The following is a 15,127-nucleotide window of genomic DNA, read 5'->3' as shown; positions in this document are numbered from 1 at the left end:
GCCGCTCAGGACCTTCAGCATGGTTTCTGTTACTTGCTCGAGTTGTGTGATGAATGCCGTCAGAGCCATGGGCTGCCAGGAAGTCAGATGGATAGTCTGGTAAGCCTGTTCACTGAGACCGGTATCCTTGTTTTTTATGATAAAGTGGGCAGTGTTCTTATCACTCGGCACATTTTTCAGAGCTGTGTCGGAGACAAAGTCCACATACTCCCCTATTGTATATGGGGAGGATTATTTTCGCTGCGAGCTTTCCTTGTTATTCCAGAGAGCCTCGAGGTCCAGTTTCTTAACAGGACCAAGAGACATCCGAATTTTTTTTTCCACAAGTTGGCAGCATTTCTAGCTTACCAGAGTAGCCTGCGATCACTCCCAAGAAGTCATTCAAGAATCCTTTCACATAAGATTTTGGTTGTGATGTTGGTTTGTGGGATCTCAGAGTACTTTGTAGACTTAGGAACATGGAATAGACTTAGGAACATGGAATAGACCCAATTTTTTTTTTTTTTACTCTAGGGAAATTGGGCATTTTTATAAGTTTTCTCCTGATTAGCAGACATTTTCACAGTGCAAGCCCCCCCCCCCCCCCCCCCCCCCTTCAAAAAAAGACCCCATGCATTATTAAAAACAACAACCCAGTCTCTTTCATTAGGAGACTTTCATTTCCAGACATTACAACATTGGCCACTGGCCATTCTGGCTCAAGTTCTTGGCCTTTAAAATAGCATTTAGTCAATAAATGATTAATTTAGCTGCAACGCGGTAGCAACTTTAAGCCCTTGGAACCAGTTAGATTTTGGACTTGAGTCTTTCAATCCAGAAATGAATCAAATGTCTTCCACATTTCTGGCAGCTTGATTCATTTCGTGAGGCCTCCTTGCCAACATTTTACAAATACATTACAGTCAAATGCAGATAATTTAGTAGGCATGAAGTTACAAGTTTATTGCTGCCAGTGAGTGTAGCAAGGGAACTCCCCACGCACACCCACACACAGATCCAAGTGCTCTGCACAACCATTAGCTTTGTAATTATTATCGATCTTGACCAGCGTCAATTTGCATGTGTGTTATATTTATTAAAAGCAATTGACTAATTTTCTTCTCGGAACATAGATGTCAGATCATATATTGTTTAGTCCCCAAGCGATTCTGTCTTTTGTCTCTGTAACGAAAGATCAGAGACAATCCACAGATTTCGCTTTCACACTGCCAGTCCATTTTTCCTGCTTGAAATGGATACTGAGCTCCCCAACGCCAAAACGGTGCTATTATGACATTAATGTGTGTGTGTGTGTGTTTGTCTAAAACTATAAGAAGGCCTTTTAAATTTACTGAATGACAAACTTTCACTTATAATCATATTATTGGTCTAGTTTCCAGATTTCAACATTCGTAATAGTAATATTTGTTGTCAAATTGATCAATTTAGCCTCTTCACAATTAAATGCATAATTAATATGAAGTCTAGTTAATATTTGTAGTTTATATATAATATACATACTATTTAATTATTTTTGCTGAATGTGCAATACTCTGACAGTTTCCATTTTGAATTTGTTAGTCTTAAAAGTTGGACCAGAATGTCAGATGCCACAACATAAAGAGGTTGGTGGAGGTGCTGTCATGGCAGGTGATGATACCACACACACAAGTGACAGTGTGTACGTTGATGTTTCCATGATGATGCTGTAGCCAAAGAACACAGCTTCCTTGTTTTCTATTGACTAATTGGACTGCTCCCAAGGTTGGCTGGTCACTTTGCTTATCACCAACTGCAAGGAAGGGAAGGATGAGATAAAATTTTGACGCCGGTAAATGCCAACAAACAGTGTTGGTCTCTTTGTGTAAAAACATTTGGGGTTAAATGTTTCAGCAAGAATTTCCTTCACAATATTACGACTATTCATTTGGATAAGGCCGGGTTTTAACCTGCACGGGATGAAAAAGCACACGGAGCGGAAGCATATTTCAACAAGTGATACATATAATATAACAGTGTGCAACAGAGAAAACACGCATTACCTGTGGCTAACCCAAAAGTATACTTTTGGGTTATAAATGGCCAAATCAGAAATAGAGCACAGTGTGCCGCCATGCAGCTGTTACAAAGCTCCTTTTCAGGCATGTAAACTCAAATTCATGTAACTCATAATAAACCATTTGGGAAGTGGAAAATCCTTCATATTTCCCCGCTAATATTGTAGGATTTTGTTACAGTGGCAATGAAAAAAAGGTCTGTTGAAGGCAAAGTTGAATAAATGTCACTTTAATTTGCAGCGGCAACAGCGTGTGTCATATTTAACATTCATTTAAGATTCCTGGAAAAAGACTGGTGCATTTAATCAAATGTTTCTTGGGCCTTTGCCATTCTGAAAAATTCATCCCGGTTCAAATGAGGAAATAGCGAGGAACGAAATGAGTGTTCGCTGATGATCTGACATGTAAGTCACACATAGACTGTAAACCAACACTGTGCCTTATTATAATCTGATTAGAAGCAAATAATGAGCCTGAACGAACAGGAAAGTAACATACAAGAAAAATGCAATTGCGTATGTTAGCTGAAAAAACATGAGGACAGTTTTCACAATTTTGCTGTATTATGTTGCAGAGGCTAGTAAAGAAACACTTTTCTAATTTCAGCTATATTTCCACATGTCACTGTTATTATGCTGAGGTGTCACGTTGCCTCCATTTTCTGCTTCATCATTACCAGCTGCAGCAAGTTCATTTCTAATGTTATTCAGACGTCAACGCATGGTCAAAAATGTCTATGCGGTGTTACTATTGATGCTTTTATTACCAAACGCTTCAATGCTATTTTTAGTAGAGTGTGAGTAAAACAATTATTTCAATTTAGGGATGGCAGGACTGCAAACATTTAACTGAAATGTTCTTTAACGCATTCACTGCCATTAATGGCTATCAACATCAAATATTCAATAAAACTGAGCTGGCAGTGAATGAGTTAATATGGCTTAAATGGAACGAACCAGTTTTTTTTCTACAGTAACAAGAAGTAAGATTACAACATGGAAGTTAGTTCATTTTGATTCTGGGTGATGCACATAACAATGTAAGAGGAATTTTTACAACCACTGCCAGCAAACACGTGTTCAAGCTCAACATAACTACACTCGTACTCTTTGCCCTCTCACTGAAAGGAGCTTGCCAACAAGTTCTTTGTTATATGAGTTGATTTTACGACATTTTGTAGCTTCCAAATACAGATAACAACCTATGAGCTGCAAGAAGAATTTTCTTTTCTTGCCCTCCTCTAAATGTGTTTGTCCGTTGAGCACAGCGATTCTCAAAGTCTCCATTCAGTCGTACTGAACTTTTGATATTAGAGAAGAGACGTCATTTCCACAACGCCAACTTTTGGTTGATGTCTTTCCTCAAGTTTATTATCAATAGGAAATTTAAATCATAATCTGCTCTCCAAAAAGACCTCATTTTGATGAACTGTTGGGAAATAACCTTTCACTTAAAGTCTGTGGTTTGAGTACATATGCTCTCAGCAGATACATTACACTATGTCCTTTGCCCATTATGTTAGGCATTTACTGTTTCTGTGTTGATAAATGTTTCCCTGGATAAGAACTGAGTGTTTTGGGTGAGTGTAGAAAAATACATCAAATTAATTGGCTTGGTTGGAAAGCAATAAAGGAGTTCAAGAAAACTGGCAAACTGTAACTATCCAACATCTTTATGTAGTTGGAGATCTGCCTTCTTACATTCTGTACCTTAAACAGAATAAAGCGTAAAACATGTTGATTCTGTAAACAATACACTATATTCGCTCAAATATTGAGTGTCCGTTTTCCAGCTGGATCAATATTTTCTAAATCGAATATTGTTGCTCAGTTCCAGTTTCAGCCCTTCCTGAGTGGAATTTACATGACCTCCTCTTTTTACATTCCAAAAACATGTTTATTGCAGACTTCTAACTGTTCCTAAGTGTGGCTATGCATATAGATATTATTGCTGACAAAAATGGTGATGATATCTTCACTGTGCATAAATTATGTTAAGGCGATGTGTGGACTGAGTGGGTTAGAACTGGAGGAACTGGGAGAAAAGGTAGTACGTGGATTCCTGAGCAGGCAGCTGGGCGAGCAGGGAGCAGCCCAACATCACCAGTTCAGATGAGATCGATTAGATAGCACAGAGTACAAACTCAGTTAAATAGATGAGGGATGAGGGCGGGGCCTAGGTTGAAAAGTCCTGAGGGCCTCTGCACAGATCTGGAGATGTCTCTGTCCTCATATCTCCTATCTGACTAATATTGACTTTTCCAGATTCATATCTATATCTTCTGATGTTTTGGCGGCCTTAGCAGAGTCAACTCTGACCCCGATTTACTGCCACTTATTATTGGAGGCACATGTGAATACGTTATCAGAATTGGCTGTGGATGTTTTGTTGTGCTTTTTGCTGGTTCAGTGTAATAAAGTAACCCTAAACCTAAAGCTAACCCGTTCACGAACGAGTCAATGGTTGAACTGCCTTCCTTTCCGTGCATCAACGGATCAGTCAATGAACGTGTTGCGTCTCCTGGCGTGAACTATGTAAATTTACTTTTATTATTATTATTTTAATAAACATTTATGTTAAAACTTGCCTGGTGTTTTATTGCTTGTTTTTATATTCGCCAATTAAAACATAAAAATCTGACATGTGGTTAACTGCTTTATTTGACAATATGTATGTGTTTTACGTTGTTATATGAGTTGATTGATATCACAGATATCTCAGATATTACTTTCATTTAAGCTTTGACCATGATTTTTCCCTAATGAAGTGGCCTGTGATTAGGTACACCTGAAAATGGCGGTGTACCTAATGGAGTGTCCAAGTGACGTCACAAATCAAACAGCCAATCAGAAAGTGGGGGGTTGTTTGGGTGTGGCACTTTTCACTTTCATTTAAGCTTTGACCGTGATTTTTCCCTAATGAAGTGGCCTGTTATTAGAACACCTAAAAATGGCGATGTACCTAATAGAGTGTCCAAGTGACGTCACAGATCAACCAGCCAATCAGAAAGTGGGGGGTTGTTTGGGTGTGGCACTTTTCACTTTCATTCAAACTTTGACCATGATTTTTCCCTAATCAAGTGGCCTGTGATTAGGTACACCTGAAAATGGCGGCGTACCTAATGGAGTGTCCAAATGACGTCACAGGTCAAACAGCCAATCAGAAAGTGGGGGGTTGTTTGGGTGTGGCACTTTTCACTTTCATTTAAGCTTTGACCGTGATTTTTCCCTAATGAAGTGGCCTGTTATTAGAACACCTAAAAATGGCGATGTACCTAATAGAGTGTCCAAGTGACGTCACAGATCAACCAGCCAATCAGAAAGTGGGGGGTTGTTTGGGTGTGGCACTTTTCACTTTCATTCAAACTTTGACCGTGATTTTTCCCTAATGAAGTGGCCTGTGATTAGGTACACCTGAAAATGGCGGCGTACCTAATGGAGTGTCCAAATGACGTCACAGGTCAAACAGCCAATCAGAAAGTGGGGGGTTGTTTGGGTGTGGCACTTTTCACTTTCATTTAAGCTTTGACCGTGATTTTTCCCTAATGAAGTGGCCTGTTATTAGAACACCTAAAAATGGCGATGTACCTAATAGAGTGTCCAAGTGACGTCACAGATCAAACAGCCAATCAGAAAGTGGGGGGTTGTTTGGGTGTGGCACTTTTCACTTTCATTTAAACTTTGACCATGATTTTTCCCTAATGAAGTGGCCTGTGATTAGGTACACCTGAAAATGGCGGTGTACCTTATAGAGTGTCCGAATGACGTCACATATCAAACAGCCAATCAGAAAGTGGGGGTGAGGGCGGGTGTGGCACTTTTCACTTTCATTTAAACTTCGACCATGATTTTTCCCTAATGAAGTGGCCTGTGATTAGGTACACCTGAAAATGGCGGTGTACCTAATGGAGTGTCCGAGTGACGTCACAGCTCAAACAGCCAATCAGAAAGTGGGGGTGAGGGCGGGTGTGGCACTTTCCACTTTCATTTAAGCTTTGACCATGATTTTTCCCTAATGAAGTGGCCTGTGATTAGGTACACCTGAAAATGGCGGTGTACCTAATAGTGTCTGAATGACGTCACTGATAAACCAGCCAATCAGAGGTGGGGGTGAGGGCGGGTGTGGCACTTTCCATTTTCCCTAATGAAGTGGCTTGTTGTTAGGTACACCTCATGGACACTTAAATAGAGTGTGACAATGCCTGTTCCTGACTGTGCAGTAGTTTAATAGTCATCATAAGGATTGGGACTAATTGTTTCTATTAGCAAAAGTGCCAGTTCCCATGCCGGGAGTTGAACCCGGGCCTCCTGGTTGAAAACTAGGGATCCTAACCGCTAGACCACATGGGAGTGTGACAATCTTGTTCCTGACTGTGTCAGTAGTTTAATAGTCAGCAGAAGGCTTGGGACAAATTGTTTCTAATAGATAAAGTGCCAATACCCATGCCAGGAGTTTAACCCAGGCCACCTGGGTGAAAACCTGGTATCCTAACCGCTAGACCACATGGGAATGTGACGATCCCTGTTTCTGACTGTGTCAGTTGTTTAATAGTCTACAGAAGGGGTGGGACAAATTGTTTCTATTAGCAAAAGTTCCAGTTCCCATGCCGGGAGTTGAAACCGGGTCACCTGGGTGAGACTCAGGTATCCTAAGCCCTAGACCACATGGGAGTGGGGCAATTGCTGTTCCTCACTGTGCAGTAGTTTAATAGTCAGCATAAGGATTTGGACTAATTGTTTCTATTAGCAAAAGTGCCAGTTCCCATGCCGGGAGTTGAACCCGGGCCACTTGGATGAAAACCAGAGATCCTAACCGCTAGACCACATGAGAGTTGAATACCTACTGTTCCTGACTGTGTCAGTAGTTTAATAGTCAGCAGAAGGGTGGGGAAAAATTGTTTCTAATAGATAAAAGTGGCAATTCCCATGCCGGGAGTTGAACCCGGGCCACCTGGGTGAAAACCAGGGATCCTAACCGCTAGACCACATGGGAGTGTGACAACTTCGTTCCTGACTGTGTCAGTAGTTTAATAGTCTACAGAAGGGCTGGGACAAATTGTTTCTATTAGCAAAAGTTCCAGTTCCCATGCCGGGAGTTGAACCCGGGCCACCTGGGTGAAAACCAGAGATCCTAACCGCTAGACCACATGGGAGTGTGACAACTGCTGTTCCTGACTGTGTCAGTGGTTTAATAGTCTACAGAAGGGGTGGGACAAATTGTTTCTATTAGCAAAAGTGCCAGTCCCCATGCCAGGAGTTGAACCTGGGCCACCTGGGTGAAAATCAGGTATCCTAAGCGCTAGACCACATGGAAGTGGGGTAATTCCTGTTCCTCACTGTGCAGCAGTTTAATATTCAGCATAAGGATTGGGACTAATTGTTTGTATTAGCAAAGTGCCAGTTCCCATGCCGGGAGTTGAACCCGGGCCACCTGGGTGAAAACCAGGGATCCTAACCGCTAGACCACATGGAAGAGGAACACCTACTGTTCCTGACTGTGTCAGTAGTTTAATAGTCAGCAGAAGGGTGGGGACAAATTGTTTCTAATAGATAAAAGTGGCAATTCCCATGCCGGGAGTTGAACCCGGGCCACCTGGGTGAAAACCAGGGATCCTAACCGCTAGACCACATGGGAGTGTGACAACTCCTGTTCCTGACTGTGTCAGTAGTTTAATAGTCTACAGAAGGGCTGGGACAAATTGTTTCTATTAGCAAAAGTTCCAGTTCCCATGCCGGGAGTTGAACCCGGGCCACCTGGGTGAAAACCAGAGATCCTAACCGCTAGACCACATGGGAGTGTGACAACCCCTGTTCCTGACTGTGTCAGTGGTTTAATAGTCTACAGAAGGGGTGGGACGAATTGTTTCTATTAGCAAAAGTGCCAGTCCCCATGCCAGGAGTTGAACCCGGGCCACCTGGGTGAAAATCAGGTATCCTAAGCGCTAGACCACATAGAAGTGGGGTAATTCCTGTTCCAGACTGTGCAGCAGTTTAATAGTCAGCATAAGGATTGGGACTAATTGTTTGTATTAGCAAAGTGCCAGTTCCCATGCCGGGAGTTGAACCCGGGCCACCTGGGTGAAAACCAGGGATCCTAACCGCTAGACCACATGGGAGTGGAACATCTACTGTTCCTGACTGTGTCAGTAGTTTAATAGTCAGCAGAAGGGTGGGGACAAATTGTTTCTAATAGAAAAAAGGTGGCAATTCCCATGCCGGGAGTTGAACCCAGGCCACCTGGGTGAAAACCAGGGATCCTAACCGCTAGACCACATGGGAGTGTGACAACTCCTGTTCCTGACTGTGTCAGTGGTTTAATAGTCTACAGAAGGGGTGGGACAAATTGTTTCTATTAGCAAAAGTGCCAGTCCCCATGCCAGGAGTTGAACCCGGGCCACCAGGGTGAAAATCAGGTATCCTAAGCGCTAGACCACATGGAAGTGGGGTAATTCCTGTTCCAGACTGTGCAGCAGTTTAATAGTCAGCATAAGGATTGGGACTAACTGTTTGTATTAGCAAAGTGCCAGTTCCCATGCCGGGAGTTGAACCCGGGCCACCTGGGTGAAAACCAGGGATCCTAACCGCTAGACCACATGGGAGTGGAACACCTAATGTTCCTGACTGTGTCAGTAGTTTAATAGTCAGCATAAGGATTTGGACTAATTGTTTCTATTAGCAAAAGTGCCAGTTGCCATGCCGGGAGTTGAACCCGGGCCACTTAGATGAAAACCAGAGATCCTAACCGCTAGACCACATGAGTGTGGAATACCTCCTGTTCCTGACTGTGTCAGTAGTTTAATAGTCAGCAGAAGGGTGGGGAAAAATTGTTTCTAATAGATTAAAGTGGCAATTCCCATGCCGGGAGTTGAACCCGGGCCACAACCAGGGATCCTAACCACTAGACCACATGGGAGTGCGACAATCTTTGTTCCTGACTGTGTCAGTAGTTTAATAGTCTACAGAAGGGCTGGGACAAATTGTTTCTATTAGCAAAAGTTCCAGTTCCCATGCCGGGAGTTGAACCCGGGCCACCTGGGTGAAAACCAGAGATCCTAACCGCTAGACCACATGGGAGTGTGACAGCTCCTGTTCCTGACTGTGTCAGTGGTTTAATAGTCTACAGAAGGGGTGGGACAAATTGTTTCTATTAGCAAAAGTGCCAGTCCCCATGCCAGGAGTTGAACCCGGGCCACCTGGGTGAAAATCAGGTATCCTAAGCGCTAGACCACATGGAAGTGGGGTACTTCCTGTTCCAGACTGTGCAGCAGTTTAATAGTCAGCATAAGGATTGGGACTAATTGTTTGTATTAGCAAAGTGCCAGTTCCCATGTCGGGAGTTGAACCCGGGCCACCTGGTTGAAAATTAGGGATCCTAACCGCTAGACCACATGAGTGTGGAATACCTCCTGTTCCTGACTGTGTCAGTAGTTTAATAGTCAGCAGAAGGGTGGGGAAAATTTGTTTCTAATAGATTAAAGTGGCAATTCCCATGCCGGGAGTTGAACCCAGGCCACCTGGGTGAAAACCAGGGATCCTAACCGCTAGACCACATGGGGGTGTGACAACTCCTGTTCCTGACTGTGTCAGTGGTTTAATAGTCTACAGAAGGGGTGGGACAAATTGTTTCTATTAGCAAAAGTTCCAGTTCCCATGCCGGGAGTTGAACCCGGGCCACCTGGGTGAAAACCAGGGATCCTAACCGCTAGACCACATGGGAGTGGAACACCTAATGTTCCTGACTGTGTCAGTAGTTTAATAGTCAGCATAAGGATTTGGACTAATTGTTTCTATTAGCAAAAGTGCCAGTTGCCATGCCGGGAGTTGAACCCGGGCCACTTAGATGAAAACCAGAGATCCTAACCGCTAGACCACATGAGTGTGGAATACCTCCTGTTCCTGACTGTGTTAGTAGTTTAATAGTCAGCAGAAGGGTGGGGACAAACTGTTTCTAATAGAAAAAAGTGGCAATTCCCATGCCGGGAGTTGAACCCGGGCCACCTGGGTGAAAACCAGGGATCCTAACCGCTAGACCACATGGGAGTGCCTCAACTTCTGTTCCTGACTGTGTCAGTAGTTTAATAGTCTACAGAAGGGGTGGGACAAATTGTTTCTATTAGCAACAGTTCCAGTTCCCATGCCGGGAGTTGAACCCGGGCCACCTGGGTGAGAACCAGAGATCCTAACCGCTAGACCACATGGGAATGGGCAATGCCAGTTCCTGACTGTCAATATCTTAATAAACAACCTGAAGGGTTGGGTAAAATTGTTTCTATCAGCAAAGGTGCCATTTCCCATACCTGGAGTTGAACGAGGGGCACCTAGGTGAAAACCAGGGATCCTAACTGCTAAACCACATGGGAGTGACAATACCTGTCCCTGACTGTGCAGAAATTCAATAGTCAGCATAAGGATTGGGACAAATTGTTTTTATTAGCACAGTGCCAGATCCCATGGCCGCCTGGGTGAAGACCACAGATCCTTACCGCTAGACCACATGGGAGTGGAATAACTCTTGTTCCTGACTGTGTCAGTAGTAATAGCCAGCAGAAGGGTTGGGACAAATTGTTTCTAATAGCTAAAGTGCTAATTCCCATGCCGGGAGTTGAACCCGGGCCACCTGGGTAAAAACCAAGGATCCTAACCGCTAGACCACATGGGAGTGTGACAATGTCTGTTCCTGACTGTGTCAGTAGTTTAATAGTCTACAGAAGGGGTGGGACAAATTGTTTCTATTAGCAAAAGGGCCAGTTCCCATGCCGGGAGTTGAACCCGGGCCACCTGGGTGAGAACCAGAGATCCTAACCGCTAGACCACATGGGAGTGGGACAGTACATGTTCCTGACTGTCAGTAGTTTACTAGTCAACAGAAGGGTTGGGTAAAATTGTTTCTATTAGCAAAAGTGCCAGTTCCATACCTGAAATTGAACCAGGGGCACCTGGGTGAAAACCAGGGATCGTGACCGCTAGACCACATGGGACTTTACCTTGCAGGTATTTTGAAAGTGTCAGTGCTATAATACATGGCACTTTGCCGAGCCCACTGAAACGTCACTACCCTGCCACTATCAAAATGTTATGCCTACATAAGGCAAATTCAGTCAGTCCATGATGGACTCAAAGATCAAACTGGGAGGGGAGCGGTAACATTTGAGGTCAATGAGGAAATAGCAAAGAAGAGCAGAACTATATAAAGAAGCAAGGAGGAAATGACAGCAAATGACAGGCAATGAATACCTCTCGCTCTTTGTGTTAGTTTTAGTAGAGATTCTATAAAATAATCCTCCTCATCTTCCCTGCCCGCAGTTATATTTCCGTGAGTGAACACTGGTGCTCACACTAACAGCTTTTGGCATCTCCAGACAGGAATTTAGCTTTGCCCCTGTGATTGGCGCTAGCTGTGATTTCAACCCGGAGGGAGCTGGACCCATGTTATTATTATTTTTCTCGAACATTTTGGGCCTTCTCATCCAAGATCACCTGATGAGACTGGCAAGGGTGTGTTGCACACTATCTTGAAATGCCTTATGTAGTGCAGTGTCAAATGACGAAGAGAGTAAAAACATACAGTATCAGATCATATGCGAGGAGAGAGGATCAGCTTTCTGAGCTCCTCAGCTCTCCCAGGTAGAACCGTGCAAGGCAATATATCTGACTCCAACACGATATCCCAGGCAGACAGCTTCACTGGCTCGCATTGTAATCCATATCGTAGTCTGAGAATGAAATGGTGGGACATAAACAGCAACGCCACATATGAAGTGTGTGTGGCTTGGCCCGCCTTCACACTCCGCTCAGGCGTTACTGGCTGCCAAGAAGGCAAGGTGACCATGAACTAATAACAGCATCCACCCTCAGACAAACATGACACATACACACTCATCCCCAGGTGGGGCACAGCTGCTGAATGAACCGATCTTCTCGTAAAAAAAAAAAAAAAAACCTACCCTTTACACAGATAGCAAAACAAAAAAGTGCATTAATGAAGACCAGATCTTGAGCTATGAGCGATGTCATTCACAGGATGGCTCACAATGTTTCTTCTTTATCATCACATCTCATTAGTGACAATTTAATACACACATTGGAATTGTTACTATGTATCAAAAGGGATTTAAATGGTTATGGAGACCGTTGGAGCACACATAAACACACGCCCATTCTCAAGGACACTAAAGCTGTGATAATTAGAGGTCATTTCAGTGGCAGCTGGCCTCAACGTACCACAATACTGCAAGCCACAGGAGAATCACACATCAGGCTCAAATTAATCTGCAAATGTGGAGAATGCTGAGAAAAAAAACGCGTTCCATAATGATGCCCGTGCTTCCACACATTTTTTCCGTTACATGTGCGGTATCTCGTAAAAAAGCGACTCCCGCTAATGCACTTTGGCTATTTTGGTTAGCTGAAGAGTTCTAGAAGACTACGATGACGACCTCACAGTTTGTTATTATGTTAGAAACTCCAGGAAGGGTTCCGGCCTTGCACTGCGGGATGATCAAGGTCATTCCTAGGCCATGTTGCAGAATAGATTACCTATTATAAACATTACCTTTTGGTTATTTAAATGTGGTCCCAGTTCATGAAATGAATAAACATGAATCCCATCTGGCGTATACATTTTCTCTGAGACAAACAAGGGCCTTCCAAGTGGAGTGTGAAAGTCTATAAAACAGAAATGCCTTTTCAACAGGTCATCCATTGGCTCTATGTTTCATATTGGGCTTTCTTCCTGTTCCTCATTTTCACAGGCATTTCTTTACATTACACTTTCATTGTGCATACATGAATGTTTCTTTACTGTAATGGCAAAAGTTGACAATCAGATTTGTGTTGCACATGGAAAATAGAAAAATGCTTTTTGGGTCTCGGAAGGAAGAGAAAAATAGTTAGAAAAGGTTTTAGAACTTGGCAGCAGCAAGAAATGTCACACACGACTCAAAGTATAACAATGTTAGTCATTTTGTCTTAAGTCATGACCACATTAAAATTGTTGAATATTCTGACCATTTGCATGACAGTGGTTTGAACACAAAGTTTTGTGTGACTTGTATTTTGGCAAAAATTGTGTAACTTCAAGACTGTTCAGCTTTAGAATTTTTAATAAGGGCCGTATTTTCACAGACAGGTGCATGTGCTTTCTGTGTAAAAACTGGCGTGTCTTCTTTTTTTCTGTCCAAGTCTAGTTTACAGTTTTTTCTATGAGACACTTTGGTGACAGAAGGTAGACTGGACTTTTGACTAGCTGAAACCAGGTCAAAGTTGTGGCGCAGGTGATGATGTCATGCGATTTTAACCAGTTACCATTTATTTTTATTTTTTTGTGGCTGTCTCCATTGAAATAAGCATTGTTTGGCTATTGTTTCATTATAGTTGATATGGTGAGAAGTGTTGACCTCAATTTCCGTAATACTGCCTGTTGCCAGTATAATGTCATTTGGCATTTCTTAGCAGTACACATCACAAAGTGTTGTTGGCTTAACTAAGCCTGGTTTTATCCCCTAGTGTGACCGCATACACGATATATTTCCCTCAAGTTAAGAAGATGCGTGCTCTGAAAAAGTATCAAGCTGGATCAGCATGCAGTTTGCGCTCTATTTGTAAGAGGTCATTGAAGGCAACAGTGAAGATCTGGAAAACAATATTCAAGTTCCAACTTTTTTCCTTCACTTGCATTGCAGCCAACTGTGATTGGAGCTGGAATTGGAAAAATTGCTTGCTATTGGTACCATATGTCGTTTCGGAAATACAATCGGTTTGAAGTCGCTAAAAGGTATATTTATCTTTGCTGTTGCATTTGTTTTGCAGGATCTAATATGGATTGGAGATGCACCAACAACATAGCTGCAGGTGAATTAGTTAAATGGCTGCTAGGCACTTTTGTTTTGTTTTGGCAGGAAATCTAAAAGCACTGGAGCTTCTCTGTGCGGGGGTCTTTCCTGCATCAGTGAAGAGCCATGTTTAGAAAGTGCCCTCAAGCAAGGCATTTAGCTTAAACTCCCTGTGTAATGCTGGCATGCTCTTGCGTGTGTGCATGTGTGTGTTCGTGTGCTTTTGTTCAAAAATGCGGATAAATGAAGTGCAAAAACGTCCGGTAATCCACCCATCATCCACTTGCCTGAAGAGACTTTTTACAGAACATAGCAATATTATTTATTATCACTCATATCTGCCATACTTGATTTCACCTCCCCAGACAGGGCGAGATGTTTCCCATTCGAACATCCTTTCTTATGATCCCTCTGAAACTGTTCGCCCCTATGTGTATTTTTCTTGCGAGCTAAAATGTATCATCTAATGCCTGATGGGTTTTTGGGGACCTGCAGCAGGAAAATGGAGAGGTCATGTCTCAGTGTGATCTGCAGCAGATACTGAGCCAGACTAGATCTAAAAGTTAGCGTGTAGTTTTGTCATTACCTGAAGCTCCGCGGGAAGGGACATCGGTTTTAGGCTCGGTCATGTCGTTGGGCTTTTTTACGGCAGTTTGCCCGATACAATGTGAACTGAGGACTGAAAATGAAACCTGAACCTCATTAAGACCAAACTTTTGTGGCCTTGTAGGTCAAAAGAGAGAGCAACCGGTTTCCATATGGGATCGGTTTCTGAGGTATCTAAAGTATAGCTGTCTTCCCTCGAACACAGAGGCATTGTTTTTGCTTTAAATGCTCTCGTTTTGTATCCAAACATCTGCCCGCTTCCTCGCAGCTTCTGTGAACTGTTCAAATTCTCAAAACCTTGCTTAATTCTAATTTGGTGTTTTTGTGGCCTCCAAAGCCTCAAAATATTTTTGATTGATGATCTCGAGCCTCTAAAACTCACATGTTAAAATAGTTTTAACTACACATCACATTTGGTGTATTTTTGTTGTATTAGTTTTAGTTTTGATTTTTTTATCTATCTAACATTTAATATTTTAGAAATACTATATAATACTATAATTTAACCTGGATTAAATGATATACATTTTATCCCAATTTCTGCCACCATATATATAATAGCAATACTTTTTTGCTTGTTTTGTTACATGACCTCTTGCTCAGGTTCTTCTGTACTTGACCTTTTGGAAAAAATTCGCCCAGAGCACGATTCACA

General features: G+C 42.7%; 16 non-coding genes across 16 annotated transcripts; all 16 read right to left on the bottom strand.

Moving 5' to 3' along the window:
* Positions 1-6,313: 6,313 nt before the first annotated feature.
* Positions 6,314-6,385, bottom strand: trnae-uuc (transfer RNA glutamic acid (anticodon UUC)). The gene has a single exon. It is a non-coding gene; the product is annotated as a tRNA-Glu (tRNA).
* A 571-nt stretch (positions 6,386-6,956) lies between these two features.
* trnae-uuc (transfer RNA glutamic acid (anticodon UUC)) lies at positions 6,957-7,028 on the bottom strand. The gene has a single exon. It is a non-coding gene; the product is annotated as a tRNA-Glu (tRNA).
* An 88-nt stretch (positions 7,029-7,116) lies between these two features.
* trnae-uuc (transfer RNA glutamic acid (anticodon UUC)) lies at positions 7,117-7,188 on the bottom strand. Its single transcript has one exon. It is a non-coding gene; the product is annotated as a tRNA-Glu (tRNA).
* Positions 7,189-7,436: 248 nt separating this feature from the next.
* trnae-uuc (transfer RNA glutamic acid (anticodon UUC)) lies at positions 7,437-7,508 on the bottom strand. Its single transcript has one exon. It is a non-coding gene; the product is annotated as a tRNA-Glu (tRNA).
* A 90-nt stretch (positions 7,509-7,598) lies between these two features.
* Positions 7,599-7,670, bottom strand: trnae-uuc (transfer RNA glutamic acid (anticodon UUC)). The gene has a single exon. It is a non-coding gene; the product is annotated as a tRNA-Glu (tRNA).
* An 89-nt stretch (positions 7,671-7,759) lies between these two features.
* trnae-uuc (transfer RNA glutamic acid (anticodon UUC)) lies at positions 7,760-7,831 on the bottom strand. The gene has a single exon. It is a non-coding gene; the product is annotated as a tRNA-Glu (tRNA).
* A 248-nt stretch (positions 7,832-8,079) lies between these two features.
* trnae-uuc (transfer RNA glutamic acid (anticodon UUC)) lies at positions 8,080-8,151 on the bottom strand. The gene has a single exon. It is a non-coding gene; the product is annotated as a tRNA-Glu (tRNA).
* Positions 8,152-8,242: 91 nt separating this feature from the next.
* trnae-uuc (transfer RNA glutamic acid (anticodon UUC)) lies at positions 8,243-8,314 on the bottom strand. Its single transcript has one exon. It is a non-coding gene; the product is annotated as a tRNA-Glu (tRNA).
* Positions 8,315-8,562: 248 nt separating this feature from the next.
* trnae-uuc (transfer RNA glutamic acid (anticodon UUC)) lies at positions 8,563-8,634 on the bottom strand. The gene has a single exon. It is a non-coding gene; the product is annotated as a tRNA-Glu (tRNA).
* A 403-nt stretch (positions 8,635-9,037) lies between these two features.
* On the bottom strand, positions 9,038-9,109 carry trnae-uuc (transfer RNA glutamic acid (anticodon UUC)). The gene has a single exon. It is a non-coding gene; the product is annotated as a tRNA-Glu (tRNA).
* A 410-nt stretch (positions 9,110-9,519) lies between these two features.
* trnae-uuc (transfer RNA glutamic acid (anticodon UUC)) lies at positions 9,520-9,591 on the bottom strand. Its single transcript has one exon. It is a non-coding gene; the product is annotated as a tRNA-Glu (tRNA).
* An 89-nt stretch (positions 9,592-9,680) lies between these two features.
* On the bottom strand, positions 9,681-9,752 carry trnae-uuc (transfer RNA glutamic acid (anticodon UUC)). The gene has a single exon. It is a non-coding gene; the product is annotated as a tRNA-Glu (tRNA).
* Positions 9,753-10,003: 251 nt separating this feature from the next.
* Positions 10,004-10,075, bottom strand: trnae-uuc (transfer RNA glutamic acid (anticodon UUC)). The gene has a single exon. It is a non-coding gene; the product is annotated as a tRNA-Glu (tRNA).
* Positions 10,076-10,164: 89 nt separating this feature from the next.
* trnae-cuc (transfer RNA glutamic acid (anticodon CUC)) lies at positions 10,165-10,236 on the bottom strand. Its single transcript has one exon. It is a non-coding gene; the product is annotated as a tRNA-Glu (tRNA).
* A 386-nt stretch (positions 10,237-10,622) lies between these two features.
* trnak-uuu (transfer RNA lysine (anticodon UUU)) lies at positions 10,623-10,694 on the bottom strand. Its single transcript has one exon. It is a non-coding gene; the product is annotated as a tRNA-Lys (tRNA).
* Positions 10,695-10,783: 89 nt separating this feature from the next.
* On the bottom strand, positions 10,784-10,855 carry trnae-cuc (transfer RNA glutamic acid (anticodon CUC)). Its single transcript has one exon. It is a non-coding gene; the product is annotated as a tRNA-Glu (tRNA).
* Between the last annotated feature and the right edge of the window lie 4,272 nt (positions 10,856-15,127).

Source organism: Syngnathus leptorhynchus, chromosome 17 (genome assembly GCF_054491065.1).
Source record: "Syngnathus leptorhynchus isolate UIUO chromosome 17, UIUO_Slep, whole genome shotgun sequence".
Classification (NCBI taxonomy): Eukaryota; Metazoa; Chordata; class Actinopteri; order Syngnathiformes; family Syngnathidae; genus Syngnathus; species Syngnathus leptorhynchus.
Note: the sequence above shows the minus strand (reverse complement) of the source record. Positions and strands in the feature narration are given on the sequence as shown.